The sequence below is a fragment of the Miniopterus schreibersii genome, assembly GCF_964146895.1.
Source record: "Miniopterus schreibersii genome assembly, chromosome: 3".
Taxonomy (NCBI): domain Eukaryota; kingdom Metazoa; phylum Chordata; class Mammalia; order Chiroptera; family Miniopteridae; genus Miniopterus; species Miniopterus schreibersii.
This window is the reverse complement of record NC_138103.1, coordinates 50,624,891-50,650,196: the sequence shown is the minus strand read 5'-3', so window position 1 is coordinate 50,650,196 and position 25,306 is coordinate 50,624,891. Positions and strand designations below refer to the sequence as shown.

General features: G+C 34.7%; 1 long non-coding RNA gene across 1 annotated transcript in view; it reads right to left on the bottom strand.

Annotated features, from left to right (window-relative positions):
* LOC308554743 overlaps positions 1 to 25,306 on the bottom strand; it is a 281,185-nt gene that overhangs the window by 175,510 nt on the left and 80,369 nt on the right. Inside the window, exon 3 of the long non-coding RNA XR_013998439.1 lies at positions 8,906 to 9,095. This is a non-coding gene — a long non-coding RNA (uncharacterized lncRNA). The remainder of the gene's footprint in view (positions 1 to 8,905; positions 9,096 to 25,306) is intronic.

Genomic DNA, 25,306 nt, shown 5'->3' with positions numbered 1-25,306 from the left:
TGACAGGCTTTGGTAATTGAAACTGAATCATTAACCTACATATACCAAAAAGTAAGTCTGTTTTAATGATGGTCACATTAGAACATGATGGATGGTTATTAGATGTCAACCTCATGATTCTTACTCTTAAAGAGCTGCCTTAAAGTAAATAGCAGGCCCTTATATCAAAATAATAGTTCAATATATTTTAACCATACCAAATAAAACCTGTATAAGTCAAAAGCTCAAATTTTGGGAAAATCTTTCCCTCATGTCTTTTAAAATTCCCAACATATTATCATTTATCATTGTCATTTTCTTTCATCTTTTGTTATTTAATGTGTCTGCCACATTATGTCAAGACTTTGAAATTATTAACTCATTCAAATCATTAATTCATTTTAATGGTATTATATTCTAAAATAGTTTTATCATCTCAATGCAGTTTTTATTATTCTTGCCTCCTTAAAAATTAGATTGTTAAGCATACATCTAGGTGATATTTAGATGGTATGACCCTCTTGAAGTTCTATTATTGCTAACAGATGAAGTCCTTAGAATGTTTTCAGTAATAATTGAAGTATCTTTCACATTCTGTTGTCTTCCTCACCCACCTAAACTTGGATACATCAGTAATATGTACACTTTGGGGTTCTCGTCCTACTCTCCACCCATCCTTTACATAGGTTTTAATGTATTTGCAGGGTTTTTTTCATCATTTTCTATTCCTTTACTTTCTGTCAATTCTCTGTATCTACAATTAAGTGTATTTTAATCTAAAAATTCTTCAGAGAGCCACTCAATTACATATTTTATAAAATAAAGCACTTAAAATTATCTGTTATTTTAATTTTTATCTGCATATTTATAAGATAATTATACATTTACCCTGAATTATTTCTATCATTAAATCAAAATATTCAATTAAACCATTGATTAAATATTCATGGTGAAAAATTAGGTTATACACATAATCCTTAACTATTATCACAAATTGTCTTTGTTAATAAAGCCAATTATGCTAGCTCACTGAAACCTGGATAAAGAGCAATTTATTCAAACTGAGTTATATACAATATTTAATGGTCTGTTCATTATGCTGAGCAATAAGCTAATTCATGTCTAGAGTAAAGCAATCACTATTACAAAAGTCATAGTCATCATTATTTAGGCCAAAATGTTTTATTTTGGCAAAGAAAAATATTTCTATTATACATAAATTTTATATTAATATAATCATTTGAACATGAGCATAGGTTCATCATATGACTGTTATCGTATCTATTGATATTGGACATAATATAAAAGGAAGAATGGTGGGCTGGCAACAGGGAGCAAATTTAGAAATAATATTTATATTTTATCTCAATGAGTGTACTAAACATCTCAATTTGCCCTTTTGTTTTCTGCCACAGGAGGCAGACCTGTATGTGCTGATCAGTTGGCCCCGTGCTCTGACTTTCTGTTGGCCCTGGCTAATGGGAAACATCAGTAAATGGCAGAGAGAAATGAGCACCGTCAAATGTGTGTTCCTCTGGCTGCCTCCCTCTAATGGCTCAGGCTGGCTGTACTCCAACTGAGTTGGCATCCTCCTTCCAGGTGGCCTTCCGTACGAGACCTTCACATTTCAGGTTCCAGCATCCACTTGTTCTACTTGTCCTTAATAATTATGTCTACTTGGTTTATCTATTTCATATTGGTGAACTGTAGTAGTTCATAATTTTTATTTTATTTATTTACTTATTCTTAAATATATCTTTCCTGATTTCAGAGAGAGAAAGGGAGAGGGAGGGAGAGAGAGATAGAAACATCAATGATGAGAGAGTCATCGATCGGCTGCCTCCTTCACACACCCGACTGGGGATCGAGCCCCAACCCGGGCTTGTGCCCTGACAGGGAATCGAACTGCGATCTCCTGGATCCCAGGTTGATGCTCAACCGCTGAGCCACGCCCGGCAGGGCAGTAGTTTGTAATTTTTTAAATGCTGGTCCATTTGATCTAAGTTGTAAAATTTCTATGCATTATCATTATACAATGTCCCAATCTGGCGCTGGTTATTTTCCTTGCTCTAAAGTGTATTTTGTCTGATCATTATACAGCCACAACAATATTTTAAAATTAATGTTTTCCTGATACATATTTTCACCCTTTTTCTTTCAGCCTGCCTAGTTGTTATCTTTCAAATAAGTTTGTTAAAGTTGTTTTCATTCACTTTGACAATCTCTGTCTTATAATTGGTGCAGTTTGAACATATATTTTAATTATTGATACAATAGAAGTTAAGCGTGTAATTTTATTTTTTGTTTCATGAGTTATTTTTGTTTGTTTCTGTTTTATTTTCCTGCTTATGGCAGGAATTTTCTAGAATTACATTTTTATTATTCTGTAATGTTCCTGAGTGTATCACTTCATATAGCAGTTTAAGGATTACCTAGCTATTACATGTTTATATATATTATTAAAGTCTACTGGTGTCATCATTTTACCAGTTCTAGTAAAGTATCAAAATCTTACCTCCCTTTATGTCTTTTTATCTTTACCCATTTTAATGCAAATATATTCAGTATTTCTCTCCATACATTTGAATCATATCAGAGTGTTTAAATTATTGCTTGAGCCATCAAATATAATTTAGAGAGCTTAAGAAGAGAGGTAAACCCTTTTGCATTTACAGAGTTTTGCTTAATTTTTTATTCATTTACTGATATTACAAGATTTCTTCTTTTTTTTTCCCTTTCTGTTTAGAAAATTTTTTTAACCATTCCTGAATTCTAATTTTAAAATATACGATTAAATTGAAGCAATTTTAAAAACATCTACAACATTTTTAACATCATTGTGGCAAAATACTAGGAAAGTAATCCAAAGATCCAAGTTAGCATGATTTCATTATCTGATAATTGTTTTAGAAAGAGCTGTAAATTTACAACAATGCCATAGAACACATTCCAATTGTGGAATTTATTTATAAATTAAACTGAGTGTTACTATATTTCATGACTCATGGGTTATGAATCAAAATTATTGTTTCCTCCAATCACAGAAATTATCATCATTTTGGGAACTTACTACCTTCAAAAGCATATATAACATTAAAATTGCATTATTATAATGTGAGTTACATGTATTAATACTATGCTATCAAAGATAACTATTTCATATATTTACAATTTAAGTGAATTAAAAATGTGAAGACTTTTCTATGCTTATTCCTGGAGATAAATGACCATTGGCACTGCAAATATATCCACTTTAAGTAACTCAGTAATCAGCAGAGCTTATCAATACATGATTATAGACATATATGTTATCTATAAAATATTTTGGCCAAAACACAGTAAGACATACTATATGCATTTGTTTTCTAACATTTTGGTAGCCAAGTGAAATTATTTAGTCTCTTTGAGATCTCCATAACTAGTAGGGTATAGTGAACTGATTAGGAATTATCATTATCACATGGCAAAATGTAGATATAATCCCAATGTCATCATTTAAAAGCTCTGTTGCTTTAGATTCATTTCTGTGCCTATCTCAATATCAATTTAACCATAATTTAGTGTACAGTTTTGTTGGAAAGATTAAAGGAAATATATGTTTCAATATATGTTTAGATTTCTAATATACGCTTAAATTTCAGTGAATGATAATCTTCAAAAAAATTAACTGCCTTCCATACTTTGTTTTCCTTTCCTATATTATGCAAATAATTGTTTCTTTCTTCACTTTGTCTAAACAGATGCCATTACCCATAATTTTTTAGAGCTAATCAAGTTCTCTTCTTGAAATAAATAATAAATTTTCATGAATAAAGCTTTCATAAAACAAAATGAAATGTTTCAGATTTATGTCATATAATTTCCATGTTTCCTGAAGCTGAAAGAATGAGTTTTAGTGTCATAATTAAAAGGAAGCACCCCAATGTCAGGCTGCTTGGATTCAGACGCCAGCTATAACACATTTTAGTCATGACCTTGAGCTTCAAACCCTCTCAAAGTCTAAATTTCCCTCTATGTAAAATGGAGATGATAATACTAACTGACTCATAGGGTTATTTCCAGAAATAAATGTGATAACCCACATGAAAATGTATCAGCACAATATCTACAAAATTATATCCAATTAGAATAAAGATCAATTTTTATTATCATTATATTATGTGCCTGTGTTTGTGCTATTATATTATCAAAGTAAAATGTCTGCCCTCAAGAAATTTATTGTTTTGTAAGGCATAGAGATAAAGAAACAAAGAAGTAGGATATATTTTTTATGTTTACCATGACCCGGGTAAATACAGGAACAATAGAATTCCAGTCTTGATGGTCAAGAGGGAAATAATATGTCTTAGCAAATATATGAAGGATGAAAAATAGTCATCCTGGTAAAATGGAAGATTATATATTTTTCTGACCCAGGAGCCCCTCTTTCCCTCACAGTTAAAGGATCTCTCACCACAAATGCCATTTACATGGGTATTGGTGACTCACATCATGATAAATGTGACTGTTATCTCATGGTTATGCTTGATAGCACTGACCCAACCTGGGATGACTTCATTCTCCCAAATTTTGGGATTTGTCATCAAAAAGCAGTGAAAGGAAGTATATATCCAGTGGTTGGAACCAGAAGGGACTATAATATAATATAAAATATAATATAATTTATAACATAACATAACATAACATAACATAACATAACATAACATGGCTATTGGCCATATTTCCTGCCAAGTTAATAAAGCCAGTCTGCAGAGCAGAGAGCAGCAACTGTAAAAAACAAAGCTAAATCCTGGTGGCCTCTGATTTCTAGCTTTTAGATGGTCCTAAGACTTAAATGCTTTCATGCCTTCTTGGTGTCTTGGCTTTATAATTATTCCTTGAATTCCATTTTCCAATAATTTAACTTTTTCCCCTCAGCTAACAAAATAAACAAAACAAGTTATTTTATTTTATTGGCAACCAAAAATCAGAGGAGAAGATGGTTTAAAATAACCCAAGCTGAATATATAGTTTTTGCCCAGAACTAGAGGCAAATATGTGTTTGATGGATTCACAAAAGTCAAATTAGAACAGCCTCTAATCCTAATTTAACATTTGAGGCCTAATTCTAACAATCACTTAATACTGTACTTTGTTTCTGAAAAGAAAGCAAATGTCTCCATTTTTAGTTAAAAGTTTGAATGTGGTTTCTCCTTGCCAAATCTTTTCTATTTATTTGTGCTACTCCAGAAAAATTACTTACTGCTTTGGTCAAACTCTATTGGTTAAGTCTAATCTCACTCTTTTCTTTCCCTCACTGCCCTGTTTACAATTCCACGATGGCTGCACTAGGCGTAATGTGAAATTCTTTCTGGCACTTATCTCTGTGATACAATGGATCTCACACATATTCATTGCTGTCTGATCTGTGTCTACATAATTTTTCATCAGCCTTCTCTGTTGAGATAGTAAACTTTCAGTACGCCCCACTCTTCTGCACCACTCACACCCACACTATGAATTCTCCTGATGTAGTTCAATATTCTGAGTAAAGTTACTTCTACCAATCCCAACTGTCCCAAGAGAGCCTGTGAGAAAAGAACTGGCACCAAGAGAAAGAAAATTAGCAGCTGGCAACGCCTCACTGCAAAGTTTGATCCCAGAAATGGAATAGCCAATAGCAACCTGGGTCTCTCTATGAATCCACTTATGTGGATCTTTTTCACTGTGTCTTTAGGGAATAAGAGTAGACTTTTAGTAGACAAGAGCATAGGGTTTACAATCAGATAGATCTGCCATGATAGACTAGCTTGTTCACAAATATTTGGTTCCCCTTGCTGAGGGAGAGTTGTGCACCCTCGATCCTACGTTAGCAAACTGAGATGTGGCCTTGAGATTTGCTTTGGTCAATGAAATATGAGAAAAAACAAAAGTGTGTCACTTCTGGGAAGAAGCTTGAGACAACATTCTTTTATTCTTGCATCACTGTGACCGAAATATTCCAGGCTTTGGCCATTTCAGAATAAGGAAGACAATTTACACTGTCAAGATGAGACTTTGAAATTCTGAAATGTTCACGCTCTTTATACATACAGCTTATTCTAGCAAATGCTAACTAATCTGCCTAACTAATGAATCTGTGCTTCATTGCACGCTAGGTTTATGATCATAAGCAAGCTCCTTAAAACTATTTGACCTATAATTTCCATTTCTGAGTATAGCAATAATAAAGTTTGTCATAAATATATTTGGTGGCACTCGGAATCTTTTCCTACCTGTTTCCCTCATTCCTTCCTATACAGAAAAGGCTAAAAAGCAAAAAATGATATTTCTTCCTTACAGCTGAAGTCCTGGATAAAAAAAAAATACTATAAATTAAATATACTGCTCTGAAATTTAGAAAGCATAAATATAGCATAGGCTATCTTCCAGCTGCTTTGGCCATTTTCTGCCAGCAAGTCAGAATGTGGAGATGTCTGTGTTGCCCACACCTTAGAGGCTGTGGAAGGCACTGTGGCTGAGCCCTAACTGCTTTAGTGGCCAGGTTCTGTCACAGGCTTGGCATCATTCCCAGAGCCCATCCTGAAGCCCATGTCTCAACACTTAGAATGTTTGAAGAACCTAATTCCTTACACTTAACTCTTTTTTTACTTCAAATATCTAGAATGGCTTCTGGTTTCTGTCCAAAATCCTGGCTGATTCCATATTTGGTTATTGTGAACATCAAAGTATACAACATGTGAAACAATTATTCCAGTCCTCCCAACATAAATAGCCCAATACATTTCAGATGCTATTATTTTTATTGACAATTCTCTACTTAGAAGCTCAAACACAGGAAATGATACTGTCACTGAGCTACTTCTATGGTTCATTCATTCGTTCAACAAACCTCTGCTATGTGTTTGACAGTATTCCAGGTGCTGAGGTTAAATGAGCAAATAAGTAAAGGCCAGGTGGCTGCCCACATTTTATTTATTTATTTATTTTGATACCTCATGGGGATCAGGTGCCAGTCAAACTCCTGATAATTTTACTTGTTCCAAATACTCATATTAACTATTTAGTATCTCCCTTTGCCGTTTCATAACTTCGATTCAGCTGCTATATTAACACACCCTCTTAGAACACACCTGAAATTGCTGCTAAATATAATAAACTTGTTTTATATGAGGCTACTATCATTTTTTCCAGCAATAGTTATCACACAGATAGTCCCAACTGCAGCAAATGTGAAGATTAGGAAAGGGAATACCTTCACAACCAAGTGATTTCTCATGAAACCATTAAATCATTTAAATGACCAACTTGGCACCATTAAATTTACTCAGGATGGTACTTCCCAATTAGGAAATGTGTATACATGTTGCCAAGAGATGTACTTAGGATTTAATTGGAATTGATGATAGCACAGTAGTTGGTATATTTAATGATGCCAACTGGTCATTTAGGTGACTCTGTCATTCATTATATAGGCTGATAAAATCCTTATTTAAAAGGAGTATGTTTCATCATCAATTATGGAACAAAGTTGCTCATTTCATGTGGATAGAGGTGAAACATATTGAAGAAACTCAGGGATTCGTTATACCAAATGTTGACTTTAAGTACATTGGTAGAGATGGAGATTTAAATCTGCTATCACATATATAAAAGATTTTCAAATAACAGTAGTTATTCAACATATGGTAAGAGTGGTTGTCTAATCATTTTAGTGAATTAAAAATAAATACACTGGAAGATATAAATGATGGAAAGTTCTACTCATAATTGATTACTAGAGGACAATTTATGTGATTAGTGTATGACTGCACAAATATCACGAATGTAACTTTCTTTACTATTAACATTAATAACCCCAATGGTGGGCATTTACTTAGAGCATAATATAAATAAATAACTGTGTATAATGTAGTACATTTCAGACAGCACTTTCATGTGCTTCATCTATTTAATTGCTATAAAACTTCTGAAATTATACCGATAAAAAAGATTTATCTCATATAATTTCAATGACTCGCCCAAATCAAAGATAACACATTACCAACACTAAGTGTAACTACATACACTAACATTATCTGATTTTGTATCCAGAGCTATGAGTTAATTTTTGTAACAGTGCAGGTGCATATTATATAAGTGTTAGCCATAGTAGTAGTAGTAGTGTTTTTGGTGGTGGTAGTAATAGTCGCAGTAGGAGTAGTGGTGATGGTGATGATGGTAGTAATAATAGTTCTATTAGTCATAGTAGTAATAGTAGTAGTAGTAGTGGTGGTGGTGATGATAGTGGTAGTAATAGTTCTAGTAGTAGTAGTAGTAGTAGTAATAGTAAACAATAGTAATGTTTCAACTTCATCACTTCCTCTCATATGCATTATAAAAATATATTTGCATTAGAACTGTAAGTTAAAAGCTTTTTTGTTGCTTTAAATTGTCCAGTCAAGAGAAATACAGGGTTATGTACTCCTTTTCAAATGTATATTTCGAAATGTATATTTTAGTTACTAATTTTTAATTAGGTTCAGCATCATAAAATTTTCTCTATTTCACAAGAGAATGGGTAGAAGTTTACACATATGATATAGCATTGAATCAAAGATAACATAATATTAAAATTATATGCTAAAAGAAAGATCCAAATTTGATATATAATGACCTGTTCAGGACCCATGAATGCCTTCTTGTGGTAAATTAAATAAAGAAAATTAGCAATCATGATGAACATGTATCTACATGGAGAAAAGTTAGTGGCCATGCTAAATGAATTAATTTCTTATTAAAATGATCAGCAATTAGATATAAAAGCAACAGCACCCTAGACTAGAAGCTTGGTTTGTATACTAGCAAATCACTACCACATGGTTATAGATGCTTTTTGAACTGCACAACAGTTTTCTTGGATCTTTCTCAAAGTAACAAAGTACCCAAGTGATCAAATGTACCTTACCTTGGAAGGAAATGAAAAAGACTCCAAAGGTAGTTCCCCTCGCCTTTGCCTCATTCGTCCCCTCATAGAGTTGTGCTCGCTGGCTCTCCTTTCAGAGGAAGTGTCATCCAACAGATCCTGACTTTACTGCAGGCGAGTTTAAGTATTCTGAGCAAATGAACAGGAATCTCTCAATCCCAATTTCATATTCCTAAAGGAAAATTAATAGATGGACTTAGTGTCTATTCCTGATACAACAGATTGTAGCTGAGAAAGGAACACACACTATAAACATGACAAGTGTAACTCATACCTGTTATGGGGGAGGAAGCAGTTCACATAGAAATGGGGACATATTCCAAGAGGTGATTAATATCAGGTGATTTTGAAACAAATTACTTAACTTCACTAAATCCCAACTTCTTCTATAAAAGGATGATCACAATACATGGTTCAAAAGGGATATTTCAAGAAATTCATATGTAAAAATAACATGCCACATATAGTGTCTAGTACATAAGAGGTGCTCAATAAACGGCAACTGCTGTGGATGGTGGTGGTGGTGGTATTTTGGGGAAGAGACCATATGGTGTTCATCTTTGTGTCCTATCATTTATCATGATGTCTTGTATATAGTTGGTTCTTAATAGTTTTTCACTAAATTATTCAAATTATGTGCTCTAGAAAGGAAGGATAACTAGGCAGCATCTTCTTCAGATACATAAATAAAGGTAAGCATGTGATTCGGACTTCAACAACCTCATCATAACATTTTAATTCTGTTGGGGCATAAAGAGTATTTGTTAACCAAGTAATTTGATAGTTTAATTTCAAAAGGCTCAAGATTCTGACAAAGGGCAACTTTCTTAATGTTTGGAATGTTTTTCATTCTGGATACACACTCGTCCTCAGAAGGATGCAAACAGTGCATGATGAAAAACTGATTTGTTTCCAAGACTGTAATAGAAATGAATTTTGAAAACCCAGATATATGCATACTTGGCAGCAACAATTATGCCTGCAATCATAAATATATAAAATGCCTCATTTGTTCTTGTGTTGTTTCAAAGATTACTTTTCAAATGTTCTCACAGAGCCCTCTTTCAACTTTGTCATGTGTCCTAAAAATAGCAGTTATTTACATAAACAGACAGTAATCTTCAGGACGTTTAGAAGTTTTTGGTTTTTGTATCTCTTTGTCCCCTTCTCTAAAAGGCAGTTTGGAAACTACACAAAAGTAGGAGACCCTGACTCTTTCTACATAATATATGTATATTTATATATTAGTATGTTAGTATGCATATATATTTTTGAATAAATTAATGGATAAAACTATGCATATTCACTCATTAACCACCCACCAATTATAAGTCAGTGTTTTGGTGCTAGAGATTCAGTAGTAAGCAAGCAGATGAAAGTCTCTACAGCCCTGGCCAGTGTGGCTAAGTGGCTGAGTGTTGCCCCATGCGCCGAGAATTCCATTCAGGGCACATACCCAGGTTGTGAACTCGATTCCCAATAGTGGGCATGCAGGAGGCAGCCAATTGATGTTTCTCTCCCTCTCCCTTCCTCTTGCTCTAAAAAATCAATAAAAACATATTTTTTTAAGTCTCTACCTTCCTGGAGTTATATTCTTAATGAGAAGCCAGAAAATAACATGATAAAAAGGCAAAGCGTATAGTATCTTAGGTGGTGCACGGTGCTAAGGAGGAAAACAGGAAGCAAGGAAGGAGGGGTATATAAAAGGGGTTTGTGAGTTGTAGAGAAAGTATAAAGGAAGCTTACTAAGAAGTAGTAAATATTAGTATGTACATATATACAGAGCTTTCTTTTTAAACAATGCAGTATTTTCCTAATTTCAGATGTAATTTAGGTTGATCCTCTTAAAGTTTTTCAAACACCCCAGGCATGTGTAACATAAAACATGAAAGGGTCTTTTAATTCAAATTATATATATGTATGTATATATATTTAACAACTCCATCAGTATAGAATCACCCTGTATATACTACTCTTTTCTGCTTTATCAGAACTGTTTATGTAGATTCCCATCAAGTTTATTTAACTGACCAGGTGATTTTAATAGAAACCAGAGTAATCCTTGGAAGCAGAGTTTGAAAATAGGAAGCCACTTTGGTAGCATTAAACAAGAAGCAACATGTACATCTTTAAAAATCATTTTGAGTTCTTGAGAGATTAACACTTTAGTGTATTTTAGTTTGTATGTCATCACAAAGTTTCTAAATAACATGGTTTATTTTATTTTAGATGATGGATTATGGGAAGTTTGTTATACACCTAAAGCCTGACATTTTAAATCATATGTTTTCATTTTACAGAAATGAGATAAGTTTGAAATCTTGCCATGGTATATAGTATAATGTCTTATTTTTTAACAAGTGGTCTAATTCTTATTTTTAACTTAAACCTGTGTGTGTGTTTTTTTGTTTTTTTTAGCCTCACCAAAGACATGTTCTGTTGATTTTAGAGAGAGAGGAAGGAAGGGAGAGACAGAGAAACAGAGAAACATTGCTGTGAGAGAAACATTAATCGGCTGCCTCCCATAAGTGCCCCCACCTAGGACTGAACCCATATTTCTTAAAAAAAAATATGTCTTTAATGATTTCAGAGAGAGGAAGGGAGAAGGAGAGAGAGATAGAAACATCAGTTATGAGAGAATCATTGATTGGCTGCCTCCTGCGCACCCCCTACTGAGGATCAAGTCCACAACCCAAGCATGTGCCTGGACTGGGAATCGAACCTTGATCTCCTGGATCATAGGTGGGTGCTCAACCACTGAGCAAACCCACAACCTTTTGGTGTGTGGGTCAATGCTCCAAGCAACTGAAACACCTGGCTAGGGCTAAACTTAGATTTTAAAAACATAGCTACTGATGAATGCTATATCTAAAAGTTTAACTAGGAACTAATATGTTCAGTAAGAAATAATCAAAATTACCTATATAAACACTTTGATATTGATTCTTTATGATCAACTCAGTGATTTGTTTGTTGAAATCAAATAATCATGCCTTCAATAAAGCCATTAATATCAATAAATGATCATTTGTTTCAGTATCACTAGTATTATTTCCTTTGCCAACAATCCTGACATATTAACAATTATCATAGAGAATGAGATAAACAAGGTATGCTGTCTCATTACAGCTAATAAATTGTTCTTTACAATCAAGATAAGCACTATAGAACCATAAAAATTACTTCCTCCTTTGTTCTGTCCTGCTGTTAGAATTCTGTTTCTTTTATTCAAGTAATTGATTTAGAGATTCTATCTGACATCTTGTAATTGGAATTTTGAGGTGCATGAACTACATGCTTGGTTGAGCCCTGTCCTTCTGCAGAGAGATATCTCCCTAACGATAGCTGAGGATGGGCTCATTGTAAGTTGTGAGTCCACTTAGGGCTATTTAAAAAAAGTTTGCATCAGGCTTTGTAAAAATACTTTTACTTAGCAGAGTAAATAAACCTTTGGAAAATACTGAGGCTTTGAATACTTTTTTGATGAGACATTAAAAAGCAACTAAAAAATAGAATAGAGGTTATTTTTATTCTCTTTTGGTTTTTTAAATGTTTTTATTGGTTTTAGAGAGAGAGAGGAAAAGAGAGAGAGGCATAGGTCAGCTGCCTTCCATACACACTCAGGCTGGGGAAATCAAACCTGCAACCTGGACATGTGCGCTAACTGGCAATCGAACCTGCGACCTTTCGTACACTGGATGACACTTAACCAACTGAGCCACACAGGCCAGGGCTTAGTCTCTTGATTACACACCGCCAGTGAACCAAAATAGGTATTGAGTGAAACATTATGAATGTAATGTAAGATTATATTATGTTATATTATATGGATGTTATATTAATTTTTCTAGAATAAAGGTTAATTGCACAAAATATAAGTCAATAAATGCCAATGTGAAGCAGAACTAATTTAAGTTTAAAGTTGTGAAGCTGTTAAGTTACTCATTTTTCTTCCATTTAATCTTACTATCTTATCCGTAAATGACAGAGCATTTTGATGGTGGTGGAGCCTTATTTAAATAAAGGGAGAAAATGTCTTGAGAAATTAGTTGTCTGAAATGGATAAATGTTATGAGTGGAAACATTTCTTACTATCTTTATATAGTGTCTTTTCCTCGCCTTGAAAATCTTTTATTAAAAAGTAATTTGTGATTTGAAACAATGGTAAATGTAGGTATGATAATAATTATAATAAAAGCAGCTAACCTTTTTTTTTAAATTGACTAAAATATTTTGTATTTATGTTAAGTAATTATCATAATCAATATTCAGTGGTATCTCCAAAATTTTTATTTCAATAGTGCCTGGGTCACATCCTGGTAGGAAGTTGAAGGCTAAGGAAATTATCTATAATCCATTATTGTCTAGTAAACAACTGTTTTTACTTAGTTGATGTATTTATTGGGGTGACTTTTGAGAGAAATTAATGGAGATAAGATTGGATAAAATTTCTTATCCCAGCCGCCTCTCACTCCATTATTTCTTAGAGTCTCAATTCTAGCAATTACTGAGCACTGTAAATGCTACCAACTACCACTGGGCACTTACGGAGATGCTAGTAGACATAGATAACTGTTCATCAGTAACTATGTATGTGAGGAGTTGGGTGAGAGTAAATGCATAAGCAAATAATTTCATTAAAATGTAGTATGTGCTGAAAGGAAGAGAGCTAAGCTGAACTCAGAGATGCAGAGATGGCCTTCCAAATGAGAAGATGCTTTAATTGAATTCCAAAGGGTTAACCAAAGAATCCTGGAAAAAATATCCCAAGTAGAAGTAAGAGCACAGGCACTTGTCCAGGTATGAAACGGTAAGGCCTGTGATAAGAAACAAAGTACTTCTATAAACTTTATGTTACCAGGTTGCAAAAGAGAGAGGAAGAATATCTACAGTTGTAGATAGAGTTAGGGATTAGCTCATATAAAACCTTCTATGCCAAACTAAGTGATGATAACTACATTCTGTGAAGCAGGACGTTTTAAAAGTTTTAACCTGGGGCGTGGCAGTCTGATTTCTAGTTTCACGGGTGACTGTCCTGATGGATGGCATTTGCGCATTCCACGAAAGCGAGGTGGGTGAGGGGAGTAAAGGAGCAGTGGAAGGAACTGGGGCTGTCTGGGATGAAATTTGATTTAGCCAGATTTTCCAGGTAGAGTGATGATGAAGGTGTTGGCAGTATGGAGAAGAAATTTGGGAGAGAAGTGTAGCAAATATAAGGAACTGATTCGTGCAGATTCAGTGTGAGGTGCCTGTAGGATCAATCAAGTGACCATGTCCTATGAGAAAGACGTTTCAAAGTTAGGGAGACATCCAGCCTGGAGACTTCACCTTGGGATTCCTCAGTAAGTATGTAGTAATAAAAACTTCTGAGCGACTGGAATCAGCAAGCACAAATACGAAAGAGAAAATTAATGCACCACGTATAGACATTTAAGAAACAAACTCCTTTTGGATGACAGGGCAATGCAGGGAAGCCTAAAAAAGAGACTGAAAAGAACTACAACAGTCCTGAGAGTTAGGTAATTTTTTCCTACTGTTTTTTAGGTGGAAGACTCTGAGCCTTAGAACAATGCAACTTGCCCAAAATATTATAGCTAGGAATTGTCTGAGCCAATATTTGATCCCTAGTATTTTTGACCATGTGTTCTTTCCAGCATCTTGTGAAGGGACTATGCAAACGATAATGCTCTTATGGGTAAAGGTTATGTTTTCTACTTCCAAAACATCCCCATAATGGGAATTCATAATATGTACCTAAGGCACCCTTCATTTTATTTCATAAAAAACATAATGAATTAAGATAATTGTCCTTTCCTGTAATTTTAAGCAAATGTACCCTTTAGTTATGTTACTTTTTTGATATCTCTTTTCATATTTGCATTATGACATGCAAATCTCAGATAAGCAATCTGTCTTATGCAAGCACATTTATTTTAATTAAATAATTAAATAGAAATTTTAAGACAGTGACTTTCATTCTTTCAAAACAAGAACATGTAATACAAAATTATACAGAATTCTAATGTATGAGAAATTTTTTCACTTATGAAATCAAATGAGGCCCCCTTCTTTTTTTTAAAAAAAAAAAAAAAAAAAAAGCAACAGGACATTTCAGTAATTTCTTGCATTTGTTCATAATTTTTTTTTCAAGAGATTGTGGTGGGGAAATATATAAACCACTAGTCTTACCAGAAATTTATCATAAATTATCACACACCTACCTTTCCCTACAATGAAAGAATTTTGCTGTAGTAAGCTATGTCATGTAAAATTACATAAAAATACAATCAAATCTAACACAAAAATTCGTGTTTGCTGACAGTGATAGAAGATGCTGTTTTCTTTGCTATATATGGCATTCAAAATTTAAGTATTTGAAAACAAGAAAACTTAACAAGACTTTAAAGCAGAACCTTAAAATTATCTTATCACACCCTTTTCTCTTTGTGGATTGATTGTAGACACTCCCTGCTTCTAATTACTTAGAGATAAAATGATCTTAAGGAAACAACAGAGTTATTACTGAAGCATTATGAAATTTTAGAAAGATCTATTCTTTATCCATTAATCTATTATAGATTCAAGAAAATTATGGATAACCCATATCTACTTATCAAGTAAGTTATGTAATTTTAAAAGTTATTTTCTATTTGGACCAATATAATGTGATTTTCTTAGAATTCTAATTTAAGTATTACTCTGCAGCACATACATGTTTGCTAACTTTCATGCATATTTTAAATTTGTTCATTCTTTCCCTATTTACTGACAACATATGATGTGCCAAACATTGTGATAGTTTCTATAGATAAAATGGTAAAGACACAAGTCCACCTTCACAACTGCACATCCTCTACAAAAGGTAAAAAACAAAACACACACACAAAACAACTATAATATTGTCACAAGTTGGGTTCTCCAGATGGAGATGCTAAGACAGAGTTTGGGGTGCAAGTTGTTTATTAGAGACCAACATTTGTGAAATGAAGGGGAAGGCGTAACAGGATTTGCCAGTGATGGAAGTTGAATTATGATACAGAAACATCAAAGTCTTGGCCAACTCAGTAGAGACCTTTGAAGCAAGTACTGACCATCAAAGTGTCCTGTCCAGAAGAGGGAAAGGCAGGCCTTTATACTTCAGCCTCAGTCAGTCACCTGATGCAGGCTGCACCAGAAAGCATATAACCTTGAACAATGTACACACTGCATACTGAAATGTGGCATCCCACCATTGAAGCATATAGTCACCAAGCTACCTCTCCAGTTGAGTTTTCAGCAAACCATTTCAAAGCTCTATCATGCTGGCAGCTTGGGTGGTATTGAAATGATGGACCCATTTTGGGCCTCCTTTCCATAAAGTTGGTCACCTGATCTGACATGAAATTACATGGCATCCATTGCCAGTCACTAAAAGACTTTGTAACCCTCTCAGATGATATGCTGGTTGAGAACCTGTGGACAAGAAAGGCAAACCTATACTCAGAATATGTGTCTATTCTTTTGGAGAACCACTTGCCCTTTCAGGATGTAAGGGGAACAGTATAGTTAACTTAATATCAAGTGGCCAGTTTTTCTTCTCAATAAGTGGTCCCTATCAAAGACTCAGAATTGGTACCTGATGCTGACTTCTGGTAGATCAAACTTGGCGGAGTCAGTGCTGTTTGTTTTATGCACAGTACTTATAATCACCACCATAAACACTTCATGCATGTGTTGGCACTGGGAGATCAGGTGACAGATACGAACTGAAGCCATCTGACTGATCCATTTTGCTCACTTGGATGTTTTGAGCGTCTTCTGTGGTAGATGCTTCTGGTGGTCATGAACATGTGATACAAAGATCTCACATTGTGCCCACCCTTATATGTCCATTCATGCTCTTCTACTCCAGACCTTGTCCTCAGTCTCCTAATTGGTTATCTCCCTTTCCCTCGTGCAAATTTATTTAAGTAAATGTCTGAGCCTAGATAACCATTCCTCAATCAAGTCACCAGACAATCTGACTTTGGAAAAGGTATAACCTCAGGCAAGGGGACCCTCTGCATTTAAGTCATATCTTGAAGAAGCTCACAAATGGAGGCTGTGTGCTGACCACACTTTCTGAAGCCTGACAGCAAGTCCTTCTTTGAGGGAGATGTGGGCAGTACATCATTATATCTACCACAAATATAATATTATTACAGCTTTCCCAGCAGGAAGCATAGAATATTTGGGGAGATAAAAGGAAGAGTGCCTCTTAGATATTCTATGATTAAATTATTTGGCAGGAATCATAGATTATCTAGCTGTAATAATTATAGATTTTCATTTTATAGTTTGATGAAATATTACCCCTTTCTTTTTGTATACCTATTCCTGATTCACAATGGGGCAATTCTAGTTACTTAGCTGTGTATAGAGGAGAAAGTGGTGAGAGAGTTCTCACAGAGGAAGAAAAAAAGGCTGAATGGATATTTGAAAATCAAACAAAAGAACAGAAGCTAGGTGCATGCCTGGGGGTGGGGAGAGGACATGGTGACTGAGTTGCTAAAGCAATAAAAAAACACACGTGCAAAGGCCTCAGAATAAAAGAGAATGGTGATTTGGAGAACTACAAGTTGCTTATTATGGAATGAGCAGTATAGAAGGGGCAAGGAATAGTGGAAGATATGGTTGGAGAAATAATTAGGGAATGCATTTGAAACTTGTAAACCATGCTATGGAGTCTGGACTTTATGCCAGAGGTGCTACGGATCTGGAGTTTTTAAGTGGAGTAGTATTATGCTCACATTTTATTTGTGTTTCAGAAAGATCGTTGAAATTGCAGTTTGAAAATAGATTCAGAGAGCTACTGCTCTCATCAAATATTGACAACTTCATAGGATCCCTCTTCAATAAAAAGGCCTATTATATTTGCGAAAGGTAAAAAGCCCACCATCCAAATGTCCAATTACTTGTGATTCCAAATTTTCTGTAATAAAAATGACCTTGAAGATTTTCTAATGAGGCCATCATGCAGGGGAAATCTGTTAGAGCCAAGAAGGTTTTATGATAGTCATTCTATCTATGTTCAAAATCAGCTTTGATGGCTTAAACCAATTAAAATATTATGACACCTATGATAAATGCAAAATTTGGTTCTGTCTGTAGCAGTAGGAGAAAGAACCAAACCAGGTCAAATTCCAAAATTCTGGACCTAGTAATAGAGCATATTTTACAAGTAATCATCTAAATTGACTAAAAGTAATGACCCAATTATATATATTAATAATACTTAGATTTAAAAATTTAACATACAGAACAAAGTTGTAACATATAATAATCTTGCTGCAGAGAATAGAAAAAAACCACTACTGTTTTTATTCCCATTATGTGCATTGTTTTCCCCAAAGGATAGGGCTTGAATATTGTGCTACAATGAATGTATGGAATTCTTCTTTTTACCCTGGGATCCCTTGAGATTATTATTTCTGTACCCAAATACTCAGATCAATTTAGCAAGAAATAAAAACTTCAATGTAGCTAATGACTACTTTGTAGCTCAGGAGGGAGGGCCAAAAGATTTAGAAGGGTAGATATGAAAGAACAGTGAACAAGGAGGCAGGCAATCAAATGTGAAATTAAAAGACAATAAGGATTAAGAATATATAAAGTAAAATAAAGATTTGGATAGATGAATTCAGTCAAGTGTAATCAAAGCAAAATACTCTGCTTGCATAATTGTTACAACTAGAGACAGTTTATTTCTATGTATTTAACCAGAAGTATGCCCTCTTCAGTCTGTTTATAAAAGAATATTGGAGATGAGAAAGCATGAAATATAGGGAAAATGAAAAACTTACTATGCTATATATGGCAATCCATAATGGAAAAATATGACTCGTAAATGCACATGTATCTGAGACCATTTTGAAATATGGTCTCATTTTTTATTCCACAATGAATTAACTTTTCCCATCCAATTAGAAATGTTCTTCTCCAGTCAATATTTAATTTTCTTTCTCTCATATTTTCCAAAGCATAGGAGTTTTCTCTCCCCTCTTCATTTACAATTGAGGTTCTGGGATGCTTTACCAGTTGAATAAGTAAAATGCATAACTCTGAGCAGTCACTGAAGAGAAGCACAGGTCCCACTGAGGGTTAATGAGCACACTCCTTCAACTGTTTTATCATTACTACCTTATTTATGTGGGCCAATGAAGAGAACAACTTATAAGATCATTTCTGTAATTTTACAAACAGCTAAAAATAAGACCATTAGGAAAGCCTCCTAAGTTGCTGATTCTTATTGTCTGTTTAATATGACTTAGAACTCTTTGTCTAAAAAGCACTTTTACAACTGAGCATCATTTTCATTCTATCATTGTGTCTCTGATTACTTCTTTAAAGCATTCAATAACTTAAGCTAATTTTTACGCTAGATTTAAATAAATATGAAGGCACCTTTCATTGTAATTTGAATTGAGGTTTGGCATGATGATTTTACAGACCCACCCTCTTATCCACTCCATTTTCCTCACTACAGGTCCTCAATATGAGCCATTAAAGAGGTCAAGAGTTTATTATCTCCATGACTAATCAAGTCAGACTGTCCAAATAAATTTTGGAACAAGTAGAATTTATGTGGTCATTAACCATTTCTTGTGAATTAAAATGCTTCTATTTAGCATTGTCACATTTTAATTTATATTTCATGAACAGCTACCAATTCCATGCCAAGAAAACTGAAGCTTAATATATATGTATAATGTTTTTATGTGTGTTTTCACAGTTTCTTACATGAAGCTAAATGGCTATAATAATGTTGATTAATAGATATTTTTCATTCACTCCAAAAAAAATTTATTTAAAAATCTCGAGTGACACTATGTAGTAGAATTGTTGTGAAAAGGGCGTATTCAGCCCGGTCGGGCATGGCTCAGTGGTCGAGCGTCAACCTAGGATTCAGGTGATGGGGGTTTGATTCCTGGTCAGGGCACATGCCCGGGTTGCGGGCTTGATTCCCGGTCAGGGGCGTGCAGGAGGCGGCCAAACAATGACTGTCTCATCATTGAGGTTTCTCTCTCTCTCTCTCTCCTTTCCTCTCTCTGAAATTAATAAAAATATATTTTAAAAAAAGGGGGGGACATATTCAATATGCCTTCCAATGTGGTAGCACCAGAAATGTGGCTGAATTTTATGTAAGTTTCAAACTTTATATTTAAATCTAAATAATAGCCAGTTGTGCCCAATGACTAATACATTGGCCAGAATAGATCTATTACAGTAGGAAATAGTTACTGTACTCATATATTCAAAATATTATTATGTATAGTTCTTAAAAACAGTATAAAAAGCATAATATTATACATAGGGTGGGTAACAGAACATAGATAATCTCTAACTCAGATGAGAAGAAATGGCAGACATCAAGGAAAGTGTTTAAAAGGAGAGACACAGTTGTCTCGAAGGAAGAGTAGAAGTTAGAGCCAAGTAGATCCTTGGCGGCACTTGGAAAGGAGATAAGTTGTAATAATCATGACCATACCCACTTTCAAAACTAGGTTATTATATTTACTGTGATTGGTATTTGTATTTGTTCCTTCCAGTTGTATAGTTCTGTATGCAAGAAAGCAAGCATTAGGAGATTCCTCAAGCAAAGATTAAACAGTATCTAGCAAAATATAAAATTGGTTTCCCATTGGGTAAAAACAAATACAGGTAATATTTTGGAGTTTGAGAACTTACACTTTCTACATGATATTTGAAGAAATGTTTTACAACAAGCAATATATAATTATCTACTTTTAATATCTAGATAAAGAAAAGCATTCATTTTTTTATTCTTTCTGCCCAACTATGTACTTTTAAAACAGGTCCCACTAACCATCCATACTGGCACTAGAAGTCAATACTGGAAAGCTGGAACCGCAGTCCTGCTTATGACAATGAACAAGAATTCCCTTACATCCATTCCCCCTCGTCCTCACTTCCTGTTGTGTCCCAATTGAACCTGACCCCGAACCTGTAATTTTTAGCTAAATTTGTAACCTACTCCTCACTGCTCATCCAATGTTTTTTTAAGCTGGTTTTCTCTAATTTCAGATCTCGGTTCAGTAATAGCTCTCATTCCCTCTGTTGCCCCTCCTTCTCCTGACTACTGTATTTTCTGAGTTCTTAAAAGGATTTGTTTCTAAATGAGAGGCACACAAAGGACAGCATAGGATATTGCTTACGTATTCATCTTCTGCCCTGTGAAAACACCAGATGTGTAAATTAAAGAAAGCCACAAATTCCTTGATGCCCTCCCATCAAGTGGCTGGGCTCTGTGACTACTATGACTAATAGAATGTATGGAAGTTTTGCTATGCCTGCTCCTGACTCCAGGCCTTTAGAGACTGGCAGCTTCCACTTCATGTTTCTTGGAACACTCACTCTTGGAAGTCAGCCACCATGCTGTGAGAAAGCCAAAGCCGCCTCCTGGAGAGGACTAGCCTGGCTGAGCTCCCAGACAGCAGTCAACACCAACTTGCTATTCCACGTGAGAAGCCTACTCAGCAACCTAAACCTGATTTAGATGACGAAATCCTGGATCCTGATCTTGAAACAGATGTCATATTGGGATGAAACTTCTGGAGTTTTGTTCTTGTTTGTTTGTTTTCATTGTTGTTTTGGGGCGTGGGGTGACATGTGGGAGTAACATAAATCATTTTTGGACAGAAGGCTGTGACAGATTAAAGATGGTAATAAATTATTTACAATTCTATTAAGAAGTGTAGTCTGTATCCACTTTCCTTGAGTCTGTGGGCTCTGTGACTGCTTTGAGCATGGCAGAAGTGACGTGTTAAGAAACTGGGATGTCAGCTATGATGCTGTGAGCAAGCCCTTAGAAAGGGGCACATACGCCCGCTGGGATCCAGGCGATCGGGGTTCGATTCCTGGTCAGGGCACATGCCCGGGTTGCGGGCTCAATCAATGACTCTCTCATCATTGAGGTTTCTATCTCTCTCTCTCCCTCTCCTTTCCTCTCTCTGAAATCAATAAAGATATATTAAAAAAAGAAAAAAAAAAAGAAAGGGGCACATAATCCCAGCCAGTGTAGTTCAGCAGTTGAGCATCAACCTACGATTCCCGAGATTGAGGTTCGATTCCCTGTCAAGGCACATGCCGAGATTTGGGGCTCAATCCCCAGCAGGGGGCATGCGGGAGGAGCTGATCAATGACTCTCTCTCATCATTGATGTCTCTCTCTCTCTCTCCCTTTCCCTCTTTCTGAAATCAATAAAGACATATTTAAAAAAAAAAAAGTGCACATGAGGAAGAATTGAGTCCCCAAGCCAATAGCCCCAACTGAGCTCTTAGCTATCAGCCAGCACAAATTTATGAGATATGTGATAGGTCTTCCAGTATAATTGACACAATAGGTCACAGCTAGTTGCATATAGAGCAGAGATGGTGCACATTACAGAACCCATCCTATAGTCTTCATCCAGAAAGTCATGAGCAAAATAAGTCATATTTCAAGTCATGTTTCAAGCCACTAAGTTTTGGCATATTTTGTTACATAGGAATAGACAATTTAACCCCCAAAGTATTGCCATGTAAAGTGTTTCTGCTCCCTCCATGGAGACTACACTTCACACTATATTTTCAGGGTAAACTTATGTTCAGCATTTACTGCTCATTGAAATGGAATATCAGAGAAAATGCATTTCCAGTCTTAGGCATTTTCATATTCTCAAACCCATCACATTATCCTCTGTTTATTTCTTTGTTTATTATCTGTATATATCCACTCCCACCCAAATTAGACTACAAGTTACATAAAATAAAATAAAAAATGTTTGACTAGTTCTTTATTATATCTCTTTCACCTAAAGCAATACCTCAATATACATGTGCTTGATACAAATTTATTAAATAAGTAATTACTAATTCTGGTCTCCTCATTTCACTACCAAAGAGGATCTGATTATGTGGTAATAGACATGGAGAATATTAGAAGTTTGCAGATTCATCCTCTGTATCCCCAAATGTTTTTTGTGCCACCAAATTAAGAAACTGGATTCTAACTGAATCAGATTTCAATAACCAGTCAATTTTACATCTATTACACAAAACTCCAGATAGCTATAATGTTGGGTTAGTTTACCACAAACCAATGCAATTGGAATTGGCTCTCATTGTGTAGTAATTAACTGGAAACAACATCAAAATCCCTAATTCAATCACAACGAAGTGCCTGATAAGGGGCAACACTGTGTATTAAAATATTAAGGTTGTTATACTCCCCTCAAGAAGACTGGTTTTCAAGGTTTAAGTATAAAGGTGGCAGACCAGAGCATGAGTTAGCATCCCATTGACTCACTGAATGTATGGCATAGCACTCTTATACTGCCCAAGTGAATGGCCAGATCTGTTTAATTAACACAAATTATCCACGATTCCGTTAAAGCAATCTGTTTTTTGTCTCCTAAAATATAGATGTGTGTGTATGTGTTAGTTCCTCAAGAACAGACAAGGAAACCACCAAAGTATTCTTTGATTGAGGATTGGATAAAGATGATGTTGTACATACATACAATGGAATACTACTCACCCATAAGAAAAGATGAAATACTGTGATTTGCAACAACACGGATGGGTCTTGAGAGTATAACGCTAAGTGAAATAACTCAGAAAGAAAAAGCCAAGAATCATATTATTTCACTCATATATGGGATATAAAAATGAAAGCAACAAATGAACAAACAAGAAAAACAAACAAAACTCATACACACAGACAACAAGTATGCAGGTTACCAGCGAGAAGTGGGGTGAAAGGTAGAAAAAGTAAAGGGGATCAAATATATGGTGATGGAAGATGATTTGACTTTGGGTGGTGGGCACACAATGCAATATACAGATCATGTATCATAGAAATGTATACTTGAAACCTATATAATTTTATTAACCAATGTTACCCCAATACATTTAATTTTTAAAAAAGGATTTTAAAAAATTTAAAGAAAGGAAAATCCACACTAAAATTTGGATTGCAAAAGTACTGCTGAATCAGGTCTTATATCCTTGATTACAGAAATACAAAGAGGGAGTTCTTTTTGTCATCAAAATATCAGAGTACATTTCAAAACTGTTAAATCATGAAGAAATATGACCCTGATAATTAGATCAAGAGTGGCAAGATAATCCCTTGTGCGTATTTGGCATGCATTTCAAATTTGCCAGAGCACTACTTTCCAAATGCATTAGTTCTCTAGTATCTGTTAAAATACTTATGAAAAACTATTTACAATTTGCTTGTTTGGAATTTCCTTTACTATCTGTGAGTTCATTTCTTTTCCTTTGACATGAAAATGTCCTATGTAATATCAAGGGGGCCCAATTATTATCTACCAGACCTCTTGACAGAAGCAAAGTAGTCACACCAGTATTTCCCCAGCTTCTACTCTCAGACACTTTTGAGTCCTGTCATCCAAAGCATCATGGTGCTAATACATTCCCAAGCACTGAGGACTCAGAGGAGCGTGATGCTTCAATTCAATGTGTTTATAGAATACATTTCATAGAGATAGGCACGAAAGGAACAGTTTGCATAATCACCTGCCAAAAAGAATCCATCTGTCAGAAGAGTGGAATCTGGTATCAAACAAGTTCACATTAAAAAACAAAATCTCAATTTTCATTCTATGCACTTCATTTTCTTGAGCCTAATTAGCAGTGTGCATATAAATGGGAAAAATACGTCTTCCTGGTTGTAATCCAAAATTCTGGTCTAGGCAAGAGACAACAATAGCTGCTCATTTCCTTGGGGACTGTATCATGCAGCTGAGAGCATCAGGGCTGGAAATGCCAGACCAAATTCTGTTGCTGCCAGTGTGAAGCTTTATTTTATGGTTTGTGGCAAATGTGGTATGTGTGAACAACAGAAATACTGTGTCTCTTCCTTGGTGTTAACCAGTCCTGGCTGGGCTCCAAAGAAGAAGCACAGGCCTAAAAGCATTCATTTTTTTTTACTTATTTTTGGATGGACTTCTTAAATTCCTGCCCAGTTAACTATGACAAAAACATCCGTTTTCAGAGAGAAAAGAAAATTGCAAAGACTCATTTAAAAGGTTGTAATAAAACATGTGTTAGACAAAAATGCAAAAAGAAAATTGAATTTTTAGCTTCACAAAATATTCTTTTAAAAAGTTAATTGTACATATTCTGTAAAATTAAACTCTCAATTTTAATGTGGTTTTAATCATATAAAGCTTAAAAAAAACTTATACAAAGAGGTTATTTGTACTTTCTGAAAGAGAAACTGAAAAATCATGATCTTGAAAAATATTTGAAAACTACAATATTTGAAAAATATTTAAGGGCTGCAGCATAAAATGCTGTTAAATTGTCAAAAATGTCTTAAAATTATAAAAATAATTTT